This window comes from Mytilus californianus, unplaced genomic scaffold (assembly GCF_021869535.1).
Source record: "Mytilus californianus isolate M0D057914Y unplaced genomic scaffold, xbMytCali1.0.p SCAF_13, whole genome shotgun sequence".
Taxonomy (NCBI): domain Eukaryota; kingdom Metazoa; phylum Mollusca; class Bivalvia; order Mytilida; family Mytilidae; genus Mytilus; species Mytilus californianus.
Genome location: NW_026262615.1, coordinates 5,309,717 through 5,325,263, shown reverse-complemented (window position 1 = coordinate 5,325,263; position 15,547 = coordinate 5,309,717). Strand labels below are relative to the sequence as shown.

General features: G+C 34.5%; 1 protein-coding gene across 1 annotated transcript in view; it reads right to left on the bottom strand.

Annotated features, from left to right (window-relative positions):
* LOC127723072 (protein tyrosine phosphatase type IVA 2-like) overlaps nucleotides 1–5,739 on the bottom strand; it is a 52,725-nt gene extending 46,986 nt beyond the window's left edge. Inside the window, exon 1 of the mRNA XM_052229514.1 lies at nucleotides 5,592–5,739. The gene's annotated coding sequence lies outside the window, so the exon portion shown is untranslated. The remainder of the gene's footprint in view (nucleotides 1–5,591) is intronic.
* Nucleotides 5,740–15,547: the final 9,808 nt, after the last annotated feature.

Below are 15,547 nucleotides of genomic sequence, written 5' to 3'. Positions count from 1 at the left end.
AGGGGCACAACAGTTGTAAATGTTCTGAATCCATTAAATTTTAAGTATGAAACAACAACATTATTCTATTCCTAATTATTTGATGCTATCCGTCACTGATCACAGGGATATTCATCATGTCTCGGCTGTCTCCTAGCAGCATTTTTATTCAATGAAAATGTACGATAATCATATATCTTCCCCACTTCACAAAAATTCTTCGCAGACATCTGCTGCTTTTAATTGATCTTGTGTAAAAGATATCACATACCTGGACAAATTTCATTCACAAAATGAAAACATGTTTACATATACTCTGTCACTGTCAGGTAAACAAGACACATCTGTAAGTCACCTGATGACCTTTATCAAAACAAACAAAATGTCCCCTCTAATATCAAATATTCAAACATTTACCAAATTTGTCTATGCAGTGGTCCTTTGAACATTAAAATAAAAGGTATGCAACAAAAATAAACAACCATAATGAAGTTATTTACCTGTAAACATGTGTATCCTTGGAGAAAATAGGAAAAACTATTCATTGCCAGTTGACATTGAAGATTTTCTGTCTTAACACTAACATGACTATAGCAGTCTGCAGCATCAAAATCATTTAGACTTACTACTATAGACTAATGTGATTTATGCTGTAAACATGTACATGTAGTAGATAAACAATGACAGATATTACAACCATTTTTTACAACTCAGCTTACGTCTAAACTTTTCCCTCCATAATCATGCTAATGACGCCTGTAAGTCAGTATATGGGGTACACTTTTACCTCACTTCAAATGTTTTGCCTTAATAACATGTTTCAGACTTCATCAAATTTGTATACATACATGTACTTGGATATATATATCTGACATGAAATTCCTTGATGAAATAATTTTTTCTCTACAGGCCAATATGTACAGAATCTATCTAAAATTTTCCAAAATTGATTAAAAATTTTATCGTGAAGACTATCATGGACATGCTAATTCTTTTCTTTAAATCAAAGTCATACTTTTTTTCTTAGTTTTTATTTTCAATATTGTATTGAAATATCCGAGCAGAAATAAGAACTCTATACTAAAAATAAAAACAATATTCAATTGAATATCAGCTGTAAAGTAGTGCCAGCACTCCAAATCACCAGCAAATGGCAATCACCCTGTTTCCTAGTCCGAGACTGCTCTGATATCTGGCAGCCTTGTTTAGGATTAGAGGCCTTGGGACAGACCACAGTCAATGTAGAAAATATGGAAATGGCAGACCCAGACTTCATGTGCCAAAACTTAGTCTCAAAATCAAATTGATCAATTACAAATACATAAAAGATACAGAGAACAATGTGTTAATTGACAATTTCACTTGTCTGGCACTTGTTATCTACATGTAGGGTAGTAATTTGAGAAGGTACAATGTACTCAGGTAGTAATATTGATCCACCAACTCTCAGTTCAACAATATTTGTTCATTGCTAAAAAGATTTTGCACAAATCAATACATTCATGACATTTACATGAACATTTTTGTACATTACTAGTTAAAAAACAAATAAATTCAGATTAAATATAATACAGATTTGTTTAAATATACAGTATAACAATAATCAGACTTTTCATCTCTAAAAGTGTGGGTGACGTGTCCCCGAAGGCTGTTTAATTATAAGTATTAACTGTGGTTGTACATCACTACATGTATGTATACCATGAATACACTACACTGTACACGAAAATACATTTTTTCCAAAAATCTGGATTTATTCACATTTAGCTGAGAAATAAACAAGGTATCCAAAATCTTCTGTCTAAATAGAATCAGAGGAGAAAAGGAAAAAATTGAATGGTTAACTTCCATGATGACTAACATGACTATTGTTTTTTTCTTCATGTTCATTTTATTCTCTGTAAATGACTCTCAATGTCTCCATTGTATCTATATCAAAATTATGCACTAAGCAATATAATGGGACTTAATAAGTATTTGGTGTAAAGATAAGCTCTTAACAAGAATATATATGTGCCCATGTTCAGTGAACTGTGAAATTAGGGACAAAATTGTAATTTGTCATTTAATTTTGAAAGTTCACCTCATGTAATAATTTCCCACTATAACATTTCTATGGTCAGTGAACCATGTAATTGGGTCAAAACCTTAAATTGGCATATATAATTTACAGCCGATTGCATTTAGTGTGTAGGGAAAGGGAGAATCCTTGATTAGCTTGCTTGTTAGCTGAACCGTGTAGTCATTATTAGGTAAGGTATATTATCCTCTTTTAAGAGAAGACTAGTCCGACAGATAGCCAATTTATCGGTCTGTAGGACTAGACTACTTCGAAAGGAGGGTAGTATATCTGACTTAATAATGACTTCACGGTTCAGCTAACAAGCAAGCTAACCAAGGATTCTACCTTTCCCTACACACACACTCAATACAATCGGCTATAACAGACCACATCATAATGACCAACGTATACTAAGTTTCAAGTTTATCTGACCATGTGTACTAAGTTTCAAGTTTATCTGACCATGCCTTCATGCTAAACTGCCTTAACAAAAAACTTTAACCCGATACAATGTGCAGATGGACAGATCAGAAAACATAAACAAGATAAAGCTCTACTACTATGGTAGGTGGTGCATGACAAATCTTGACCAGTACCATTTGTTGGGTTATTTTCTCGCCCTGGGTAATACTTTGCCAACCAAGTATATATTCATAGATATTAAATTAAAAACCCTAGTTTATTTCCCCTTGTATTAAAGGGAATCTACAGATGTATCAAAAACATTAATTTTGTAAAAACTTGTAAAAACAGTTGTGATAATAAGATAAAAATCACATAATTTGCTTCATTTAGATAAAAAGTCTCACAATTGCACCTAACACTTGCTTCTTTCATAAAAAAATCATAACCAATAATTTTCAGTTGTTTGCAATACCAGTCTACACCAAAATCTAGTACTAGTCCAAAGACCAATATTCTGACAATTTTCTTGTGTGTCAGTCTTTACAAATTTTTTCAAATACTTACTAGCCTAAATAAAATTTTACTAGTCTAGGGCATCGGACTAGTGGCTTACTGTGCAGACTGCAATTCAAGATGGCAAAAGACCCACATAATACTACATGTACCTTAATTATAACTCAGTTAATGTTTTTTTAGAAAAAGGCTGATTGACTTTTGAATTCTGTAAGTCCAGTGGAAAATATTACATGCATATTGATGGATACAATGTAAACATCATACATGTATGAGTACATTTGCACACAAACTTACAAGTACAATGTATGTATTAAACAAGCATTCTGAGAGTATTGCATGGCAATACATAGTCCCCTACCGATTAAAAATCATTGTACTGGAACAAAATGCTAACTTGATCTATAACTTTGCATGGTGTAAACAATATAACAAATATCAAGTCAATATCATCAAGCATGAGGAAAAAAAGTGTGGAAAACTGATTATTTGAACGAATTTTTTAAGTCCAAGGACCATAACTCTGCACAAAATCATCAGACTGGAACAAAATTTGAACTTGATCTGTAACTTGTCCTGATAAAACTATTTACCAATTATTAAATCAATATCTTTAAGCACGACAAAAAAAAGTGGAAAACTGATTATTTGAGTGAATTTTCTTAAGTCCAAAGACCATAACTCTGCACAAAATCATCAGACCGGAACTTAATTTGATCTAGATCTGTAACTTGTCATGATAAAAGTATATACCAAATTTCAAATCAATATCTTCAAACACGTAGAAAAAAGTGTGGAAAACTGATTTGCCGGACTGACGGATGGACAGACAGAGAGAGTGCAAACCTAAACTCCCCTTCAACTTCATTTAGGGGACTAAAAACATTGAAAAAGGGATATGGGGTTTAAAAATGTATAACTCAATGAGACAGGGACACAACAAAAATAACCAAATGAGATTCAGTGTGCAACATATAAACACTGTCTTCAACAACCGACAGTTGTCTATACAATGTGTCCAGCACCAAGTCTACAAGAGTCTAACAAATTTGTGAACCCAATAGGTTTAATCCAATTTATTATATCCGACATGTACATGTAGCTCACAGAAGCAAGACAACTTGCCCCACTGCCAAATAGCCCTTGACCTCTCCATACTCATGAAAAAGAGTTAAATCCTGCTGATACTTACTTCTTTCTGCTTTCAACAAAAAAACTTCTTTCTGCTTTGTTTCAACAAAAACAAACATTTTAAAAATAAACAAGATGCCTAAATCTAAGGTTTTCATCAGTATTCATTTAATTCTTACGAAGAGCGAATTTGTAGGCCTTAATTCAGTACAATTTAATTCTTTTTTTCATAAGTGGGGCAAGTTGGCAGACCTTTACTCATTGGGATTAAACTCCTTTTCATAGTGGGGCAAGTTGGTAGGCCTTAATTCAGTACGATTCAATTGTTTATTCATAAGTGGAGCAAGTTGACAGACCTTTATAATAATTCATCGGGATTAAACTTCTTTTCATAAGTGAGGCGAGTTGGTAGACCTTAATTCAGTGAAATCGAATTCTTTTATATCATAAGTGGGGCTGGTTGGCAGACCTTTATTCATTGGGATTAAACTACTTTTCAATAGTGGGGCGAGTTGGCAGGCCCAAATTAAGTGGGGTAAAACTCTTTTCCTAAATTGGTGAGTTGGTTAATATGATTGGGGGAGTTGGTAGGAAGTGGGGCGAGATGGTTGAAAGTTGGGCTCTTTGGTCTGTGGTGAGTTGTCATGGATTCTAGCTCACTGAGTAGGTTACACCCTGCCTACATTTGTACATGAAAAATTTCAACTTAACTGGACACATTAATCAGCAATATTTGATCTTACTTCTAAATGCTGCTTGCTAAGTAGAGAAGCTACAAATTACCAACTTTTAAATCTTTCAACATTCGTTAGAATAATAGCCTGGGACCAAACAAGAGAACATCCACTCTCAAAACTAACATGCATTTGTAAATTTACCAGGACTCTGCTTGAAAATCAAGGCAGACATAATGGAATTTTGATTTTAACTAACAGTGCTTACCATATGCCAAAAGATCAAGGTGTGTATAAACATGTGCAGATTTTGAAATTAACACTGTTCATGTTCTCACTTTCTGTCACATTTTTGATTTCACAGATGAAGAGGATATTGTGCAACAATCAACAATTATTGAATTAAGGTACCTCATGTAATGACAGTAAATTCCCAGAATGTGAAATACTTTATAGAGACGTCCCGTGGAGTAAAAACCAGAATTGGTCATTGCTGATATCTTTGACGCAAATTGGGACTTTTTTACGTCTCTATTAGTCTCTTATCATGCTAATATAGTAATAACTAAAAAAACACCCAAAAAATGTAAGTTATAGTAGTTATAATACCACTCTCAGTTCATTTTAAGTTTCAAGGTATATTCTGCAATATTTATCTGGTGTTGTGTAATTTCTAAACATAGGAATTTAACTTTTGATTTCGCTTCCTACGCACGAAACACGCACAGGATGAATGAATGGGCAATACACAAATTTCCCATCTGGGATCTGTTTCTCTTGATTGTGAAATAATTTTCAATGAAAGACAAGTTGTCAATTCAACTTACCAGTATATTCCTGCACATTGATCGCAGTCAACGCTTTTACCTCGCTCTTACAGCGAGACGGTACAGAAAAATGGTAAATCTAAATGTTTTCACCTCTACACAACCGCTCAAGCAGTATGGCTGTCAGATGTGTGACGTCACGAGTACATTGGGGCACATGAGGGGTAATATTGATTTACAGATGTGACTAATAACCAACAGTGAGTCACTTGTTGATAAACAGGAACCTAATTATTATGAAGCTATGACAAGTCACTGATCAAAATAAACATTAGGGCAAAATTTCACGAAAATAACAGAGTCGATAAGCATTCTTACATCTTTTTTTACAGATTTTGTTACTCCTCGTGCTTGGCTATAAAGTGAAATAAAAGCAGTTCAAGTACGACCGGGCTTTGTTTTTGCCGCTGAATATACTGACTCATAAAGGGTGAACTCCAAACAAAATGCTATATAGCAATGCGATTACTAATACTGTTTAGCTGGAGTAAATTTCGGTGCATTTTTTTTAAATAAAAATAGGCATAAATTAATCTCATAATATATATACCATGTAGTTATCAAAATGTTGTACCCAAGACGCGAGTTTTGTCCAGAAAAGACCGCCAGCGTCAGTCTAACAATATTGCACAGTACGGATTTTAATTTTAAAGTTTACTTTTACTTAGGACTCCTACGATATTTTTTTTATAATTCCATCATATTGTTTATACACTATTTTCAGAGAGATAACTTGATTCGTTGAACATGAGCCCGACGGTCTATAATAGTCTACATATGCAGCTGCCGAAAGTAATTCAATCATAAACACTAGTGTACACAAGCTGAAATGTCTCGCCCGCTTTACTGCTCATGATCGAATTTATGCTGAAAGTCTTACAGAAAAAGGATAAAGTACAAGTAATTTTAGCATCAATGCACCTTAATTGTAAATGAGCTCACTGGGGTCAGATGTATCAGTATTGCCAGACAGACAGACAGATTTTGCAATAAAGCTTATGAAAATTAAGGTATTAATTGTTTTTGGAGTGTTAAAAATTCCTTAGAGGTTTTAGATAAAATACGTGCTTTTAATTCTGTTGACAGTTATGATTTTCCTACTTTCTACACTATACTTCCACACAATCTTATCAAGAAAAAGTTTTCATATTTAATTAAATGGTCTTTTGAAAAATCTCATTGCAAATTTATTTGCTGTAACTCGTTTAAAGCCTTTTTCTGTAACGAAAAAGGAAAGTATGCTAGATACACTTACTAGAAATGTGAAGATATGATTGAAGCTTTAAATTTTCTCCTGGACAACATATATGTACGTTTCGGCGATAAAATGTATCGACAGGAAGTAGGTATTCCTATAGGCACTAACTGCGCCCCTTTAATTGCAGATTTATACCTGTATTGTTATGAATCTCAGTTTATGACCAAACTCAGTAAAAACACGTCATTGTTACATTTGGTTGAAACATTCAACAATACCTACCGTTATCTTGATGATATATGTTCGTTAAATAATCCAGAGTTCTCTAAATATACTACCGAAATTTACCGAAAGGAAATTACTTAAAATAAATCTAACATAAACAACAGTATAGTTGTCCTTTTCTAGATTTAGACATTTCAATTTCTAACGGGAAACTCCATACTAAAATTTACGACAAAAGAGACGATTTCTCATTCCCTATTGTTAATTTTCCTTTTTTAGACGGCGATGTTCCTTTGGCTCCAATATACGGTGTTTATATGTCCCAACTCGTTCGTTATGCCCGTGTGTGTAGTGATGTCATAGATTTTAACGAACATACTCAATGCATCACTGGTAACTTATTAAGTCAGGGATTTCGTTACCATAAATTACTTAAAACTTTTACTAAATGCTTTCATAAATACAAAGATTTGATTAGTAAATTTGGCTGTACCTGTAGAAAACTTATTAAAACGGTATTTCACATCCTAAATGTTACGGTAAGATTGTACTAAAAGCGCGGAAATCACTATGTGATCCGTGTAAACTCATCGAACCTTTAAACAAACTTATTAGTAAAGGTTGTCTTACCAATGTTGTAATTAGATCTTTGAAAATAGTTAACATTAGTACAAATATCGATTTTGTCATCAGCAAATTAAAACATAACTAAATTTGTATTCTTTTAAAAAGGTTTTTTGGGATGTATAAATACACATCCACGTTCATTTTTTATATAGAGATTACTCTATCTATATATGGCATTATACATATTTATTAAAAGGTTAACTTCTAACTATCCTACTGCCTATCGATACTTTAATTCTTTGCATTGCACAAGTCATGTCTTCTTTGACTGTCCATGACGTTAAAACACTAAATCCCTGGGATGTGTTTTAGTTGATTTAAGTCCCTGATGCCTGATTTTTTATCATTAACTGTTTTTGGCTTTTAACTAGCTTTCAGTAACTGCGAGTACTCTCAAATCGTACTTTCGTGTTAATTTGACCTGTTGATACAATTTATGATGCATTTTTGTTATTTGATATTTACTTATTTATTGTTATATCTCGTCTCACTATTTTTAATATATACCACCTTCGATAAGTGTTTGGTATGACGATTTTCACTTCTGTTCTCGTACTATGAACAACAAAATTTTTATTTTGTAAAAAAATATTTCCGTACACCATGTATACCTTACAACAAAATTATTTTTATTTACCTGTGTACGTTATTTTAATTGTCGGCATTTTGTCCAAAGTTATGGTTGTCTTTCTGTTTTTTTACATCTAACCCCCTTGTTTTATTAATTTTGTATTTACATTGTGTCATAGATCAAATTCATTCGTTCAGTGTATGTTTAATATGTCTTTTGATTGAGATAAGCCATTTCAATTGATATTTTATAGTGTGTCTTTCTATGTTGTGATGTTACACTATTGTTTCAGGTTAGGGTGAAGGCTGGTGTTTTTTTGCACCTGTCCTCAGTCAGGAACCTGATGTTCACTGGTTGTCGTTTGTTGACGTGGTTCATATTAAATATTTCTCGTCATCGTTTTTATACGACCGCAAAAATTTTTTGCGGTCGTATATTGGTATGACGTTGGCGTCGTTGTCGTCGGCGTCGTCGTCGGCGTCGTCGTCCGAAGACACATTGGTTTGCGCACAATAACTTTAGTTTAAGTGAATGGATCTCTATGAAATTTTACCATAAGGTTTAATACCAGAAAAGGAAGGTTGGGATTGATTTTGGGGGTTATGGTACCAACAGTTTAGGAATTAGGGGCAAAAAATAAGCATTTTTGTAACTCCCAGACAATAACTTGTGTATTAGTGTATGGATCTCTCTGACATTGTACCACAAGGTTCCATATCTCAAAGGGAATGCTCGGATTGATTTTGGGGGTAATTGCCTCAAAATTTTAGTAATTAGGGGCAAAAAAAGGGGCGAAAAACAAGCATTTTTCTAGTTTCATGACAATAACTTGTGTGTAAGTGTATGGATCTTTCTGAATTGTACTACAAGGTTCCATATCACAAAGGGAAAGCTGGGTTTGAGTTTGGTGGTAATTGCCCTAAACGTTTAGGAATTTGGGGCCAAAAAAGGGCAAAAAAAAAAGCATTTTTATAGTTTCCAGACAATAAATTGTGTTCAAGTGTATGGATCTCTCTGAAATTGTACTGCAAGGTGCCATACCACAAAGGGAAGGCTGGGATTGAGTTTGGGGGTGATGAACCATAAGGGGGTTCAAAACATTTGGGAGGGGGGGTTCTATTTTAAGACTTTTATGATGTATTTAAATTGGTTATTATGGTTGCAAACTCCATTGGAAATTTGAATTGATATTATGACCATATCTGGAGGGAAAGATTTTTTTGTGGAAAAGGGGGGGAGATGAAAAAAATTGTGGGGGGGGGGGCCACTATTTTTTCATTTCAGATTTCAGAAATTAAACGGAAAATTTCTTCAAATCTTATTTCTTTTTGCCAAAAAAAGGGGGGGGGACTTTTTTTTAGGGGGGGGGGGGTCAATACGCAACAGCATAGTGTATTGCACAAAAGCAAAAAAAATGAATATAAATTCAAATCATATAACCAATTCTAAGTTCTTTGACTACATTTATTCGGTGTCAGAAACCTATTATGTGTCAAATATTTAATTACAATCCAAATTCAGACCTGTATCAAGCGCGAATATTGTGTCCATTTTTGCCCCAACTGTTCAGGGTTGGACCTCTGTGGTCGTATCCAGCTGCGCTCAGCGGAGCATTTTATTTACATAGATTAGACCGTTGGTTTTCCTGTTTGAATGGTTTTACACAAGTCATTTTTGGGGCCCTTTATAGCTTGCTGTTCGGTGTGAGCCAAGGCTCCGTGTTGCAGGTCGTACTTTGATCTATAATGGTTTCATTTTACAAATTGTGACTTGGATGGAGAGTTGCTTCATTGGCACTCATACCACATATTCTTATATCTACGTACGCATCATACAATCATCATTTGAAATACCTATTACACAGAGTCAACCTATTTCTAATAGTATGTGAGAAATAGACTTCCTCAAGAAAACTTTACTTTGACAAATGACAAATGAAACACGAAAAAATCGAGAGCATTGTCAGATTTTAAACCCTGCGACAAGACGGACATGTACACCATACAATCATTCCATACACCAAATATAGTTTACCTATTGCTTATATAGTAACTGACAGATTTAACAATGGAGACATAACATAGCCTATGATTTATGTGCTCAATAATTGAATGGGATGCACAATATGTTTTTTTTTCTTGAAAGGTCCTCAACAGGACTCTGGAGGAAATGAGATGTTGCTTGATTAGTCGGAGTGTACGTAGTAGTCCGTTGGGGGATCATTACTAGTACAGACAAAATATATATTTTGCGCATGCAAATTATTAATTTGATCGCGCGTACGACGTCATTATATTCTGATCACAAAATATTAGATTAATCGAATAAAATGATAAATTAATGTGCGTAATCAATAGTTTTTTTAAAAATGATGTGCGTAATATATTTTTGTATATGGGCCAATAACGGGAATGGGCCGTTGCATGCTTGGTCTGCACGGAAATGGAACAATTTGTGTTTAATTAGTCCATTGTTATTTATTCATTTCTATACCTTTGGAAAAGCTAACAGAATTCCATGCTAGGTTTTAAAGACAATGTAGCACGAAGTACAGTCGCTGATATAATACTAGTAGTATGGAACGACAGGGTTTCAAATCAGCAGGTTAAGGACTGTGAGCTTGCATGTGTGTGCATGAACATGCAGTTGTTGATCCTATTTGTTTGTGCGTGTATACTTGTGTGTTTCACGGTTATCTTTAACACTGTTATATCATAATTGTGTGTTTCACGGTTATCTTTAACACCGTTATATTACACATGTGTGTTTCACGGTTATCTTTAACACTGTTATATTATACTTATGTGTTTCACGACTATCTTTAACACCGTTATATTATACTTATGTGTTTCACGGTTATCTTTAACACCGTTATATTATACTTGTGTGTTTCACGGTTATCTTTAACACCGTTATATTATACTTGTATGTTTCACGGTTATCTTTAACACCGTTAAATAAATATTATTATATAAAAAGTAAAATCATAAAAATACTGAACTCCGAGGAAATTTCAAAAAGGAACGTCCCTAATCAAATGGCAAAATCAAAAGCTCAAACACATCAAACGAATGGATAACAACTGTCATATTCCTGACTTGGTACAGGCATTTTCTAATGTAGAAAATGGTGGATTCAACCTGGTTATACACCGCTATATTATACTTGTGTGTTTCACGGTTATCTTTTACGCCGTTATATTATTATATACTGAGTGCCAATGAAAACGCAACACTTGTAAATTTCAAATATTTTCAAAATATATAAATATTTTTTTTAAAATGATTACCTATATCGGTTTGAAAATGAATCGTCAGACTTCTATCGACAACTTTACGCTTGAATGATTTTAGAAAAAAAAGTTACGTGCTTGGTTACAGAAAAAGGGGGTGAGTCAAGTGCACCGCTATTTTTCGCACGAGTGATTTTTTCATTGTGTGTTTTGGAAAGCCTCGCTTAAGAATTTAACTTTCCCATCCTTTTTTGTAAGCCACTGCAATAAACTAAGGCGTAGATGCCAAGACTTTCAGACAACCAGAGACATGAAGTTTGGGGCATGGTGCAAGGAGGCATTTCAAGTCGTGAAATTGCACGCAGAATGCAGTGTTCAGACTCAACAATTACCAGACTTATCCAAAGATTCAACCAAACTGGGTCTTTGAATGATAGACCACGTCCCGGAAGACAGAGAGCAACTACTGCCCAACAGGACCGATACATTCGTCTTCAGCATCTGCGAGATCGGTTCCGTACGGCTGTCCAAACAGCACGGGAGACTGTCGGCGTCCATAGGAGACAAATTGGAGCAAACACGGTAAGACGCCGTTTGCGTAGCAGTGGATTAAGGGCACGGAGGCCTTTCCGTGGTAACATGCTGACAGCAGTACGACGCCAAAATCGCTTTAGATGGACACAACAGCGTCAGAGATGGTCACACAGGCAATGAACAACTGTCTTATGGACAGACGAATCAAGATTCCATCTTCGCCGTAGTGATGGACGAACTCGTGTGTGGAGGGAACTACTACTCTCTGGTAGGAAAACTGGCAATCCTAGTCAATTATGAATCAATTTCTCAGTGTTGACAGGCTAGTGATACAGTAGATGAACTAGAATACTCAGCAATCGAGACTCTGAAACGGGTGAAAGTTGAGAACTAAAAAAGTACTATATTTTAACACAATCACATGTTCATTTATCTGTCCAAAGACATTAAATGGTACTACCCATGTCTCAGATCTATCAAAAGTCAGTGTTCACATGTGTTTGTATGTCACCTAGTGGATTTTTATGAGAGCCCGGAATGGAATGAGGTGAAGGGGACATTCTTGTATACCGTATAATGTCTAGGTCATATTTTTCTATTCTTTTTATTTCAGCACCCTACTTTTTCTCCAATTTGTTTGGTCATGTTTTCATATTTTGTTTTTTAGCACGCCATTATTCTCTATTCTTTACATTTTAGCACGTCATTATTCTCTATTCTTTATATTTCAACACGTCATTATTCTCTATTCTTTATATTTTTGGCTCATTATTCTCAATTTTGAAACCAAGATCCACACCCTCCTGTACTCCTAGTTTGTAATATTCATTTACTAATTTTAATACTGCTCTGCCGATTAAGAGCTTGACATACTGTATAGATATATCCTATTTTTGAAGACCGTATGTTGACCTCTCAGTATAGTCGTCGTTTTGTGTTGTTGGGTTGCTGTCTCATGACGTAAAACAGAAACCATTTATTCACATAAAATAACCAGCAACGATTTTCATGCCATTTACAGGCCCTATTGTACAATAAATAACGAGCTCCCAAAATATTAATGGCCGCATTGGTTAGTTAAAAAAGAATGAATTTAGGACTCTCCAGCAGAAATTCCTTCCATCTGGTCATCCTGCAAAACTGGGGTGGAATACTGAGGTTAACATAAGTATGCACATTCCTTATCTGTTTGAACTTATATAAGTATATATGTAATATTTAACACAATGAAATCCTAGTATGCTGAATACATTTACACTATGTTTAATACATTTTTCACCTATATAAATGTGTTAAAACTCCAAATGGGATACCTTTCGTTAACCAATCTAAAATATTCTATATTTAGTTACAGTAACATTTTAACTTTTACCTGTTGACCCTAAAATCCTAAAAGGCTTCTTCCCCGTCCATTTATAGTAACAGTCAGTGACATTGACCTTTGACCAATAAATCCTTAAACAACACGCTTCTCCCTCTCCCCTGTACTCTCTGTTTAAATTCTATTCCAATCAAGTAAGGTAACCTCAAGTTACCAACTGGAAACCATTTCCCAAATTTTATTTTTTTGTAACAGTGACCTTGATCTTTACTTAGTTGACCCCAAAATCAAAAGGCTTCTTTCCTTTCCCCATGTATCAAGTTTCATTCTAATCAAGCAAGGGAAACTCAAGTTATCATCTGGAAACTATTTGTTTAAGACACATGGACAGACAAAGCAAGTAGTAGATGACCCAGACATTTTATGGGAACATGATTTTCATGTGAAGTGTAAGAGGGCCAACAACTGGCTTTCCAGTTCTGATTTTTTTCATTTATTTTCCGACCTAAAAGTTCAATGACAAAAGAAAAAAAATGTAGCATTAATATCCCATACAACAGTATATATGTTGCATTTCCTATTTTGAAATTTCAATTTTAGAAAATATATCTATAACATCTAATAGAGGGTCATAATGGGGGTACCTTCATGACGAATAACGGTAAAAAATCTTGCCAAATGACGGTAACGGTGCTTGACGATAAAATGTACATTTTCTTTATGACGATAAAAAAAATCGTCTGATTTATTTCCAAAAATAACGGTAACGGTTAATTTTTTAAAACCTCTGACGAATCACGATAAAATTTTAACCAATTCGACGCTAACGGTAGCCGAAAATGACCTTTTGACGCCTGACGGTAAAGGGCATTCCTACACTCCTAATAGGCCATTACCTCTATATAAACTTTTACATTTCTATTAATATTATTTTGTCGAAATAAACCAATTGTATAGAACTTGTCAAAAACATGTCAATAAAAACACAGGCTTGAAGATTGCTTCAAATACAATTTTTTCCATTACGTATATTTTGTAGGGCCATAACTACCATCAAGTTTTTTCAATCAGCACTAAATTTGACCTCAAAATTTTCATATAAACCTTCCATTCAATATTTCACCAAAATTCATCATTCCAAGAGAAGCTGACGATACCAAAGGGATAGACAAACTTAGAAGTTGAAAACAAACAGACAATGTCATGGCAAAAAACCATAAAAATTACCAAAAGACAAAAAAAGTTTACAAAACACAACATAGGAAAATAAAGACTGAGCAACCCACCAAAAACTGGGGGCCATCTCAGTTGCTCCTAAAGTGTAAACAGATCCTGCTCCACATGTCGCATCCCTCATTTTGCTCATGTCAGTACAAACCCGGAGATAAGTCTAATTCAGTAGGTCATATTCGAGGAAAAGAGGACAGGATTGTGGTTACGACAATTATAACATATTTGTCCTCAGCTGTGAAACAGATATTCCATAATGGTCAACCAACTTTTGATGGCATCTGTAAAATTTTTGAAGGGATGACTTCAACTTCACCAGGGGCCTCAGTGGCCAAGTGGTCTAAGTAGTTATTACTGTAATCACTAGCCAGTCAACACTGAGGTTGTGAGTTTGAACCCCGCACGTGCGGGTGCACTCAACTCCAATCTTAATTGACTAGGATTGTCAGTTTTCCTATCGAAGGTCGTGGTTTTCTATGGTCACTCCATCTTCCTCCACCAATAAAAACTGGCTGCCACGAAATAGCCCAAAAGCGGTGCTTAAAAGTGGCGTTAAAAAACCAAAAAACAATCAACTTCACCACCAGGAACTCTTGGTGCAATAGCTTTTTTTTTTATATAGTTGTGAGAATGATGGACTTAATAAGGAAGATAGACAAATATATAAATAGAGATATGTGTTATGATTTCCATTCAGATAACTACAGTATCTATTATAGAATAAAGGACAATGATGTCAACAATACAGGAAACTGTATGGCCTTCAACAATTAGCAAACACCTAACCTGGCCTTTCTTTAGCTAAAGCTCAGTAGTGCAGTGGGGCACTGAACTTGACAATTCATGTCACTAGAGCCTTCTTTAAATGATGTCTTGTTTTTCATAATAAGACCACAGCTTTTCATAATACACAAGATTCTCTTTTAAATCCATACACATCTAGTAACTTGACTTCATGTGAGATTAACCTATTCCAACTTCCATTCCATTCCATTTCAATAAAATAAAATGACAAATA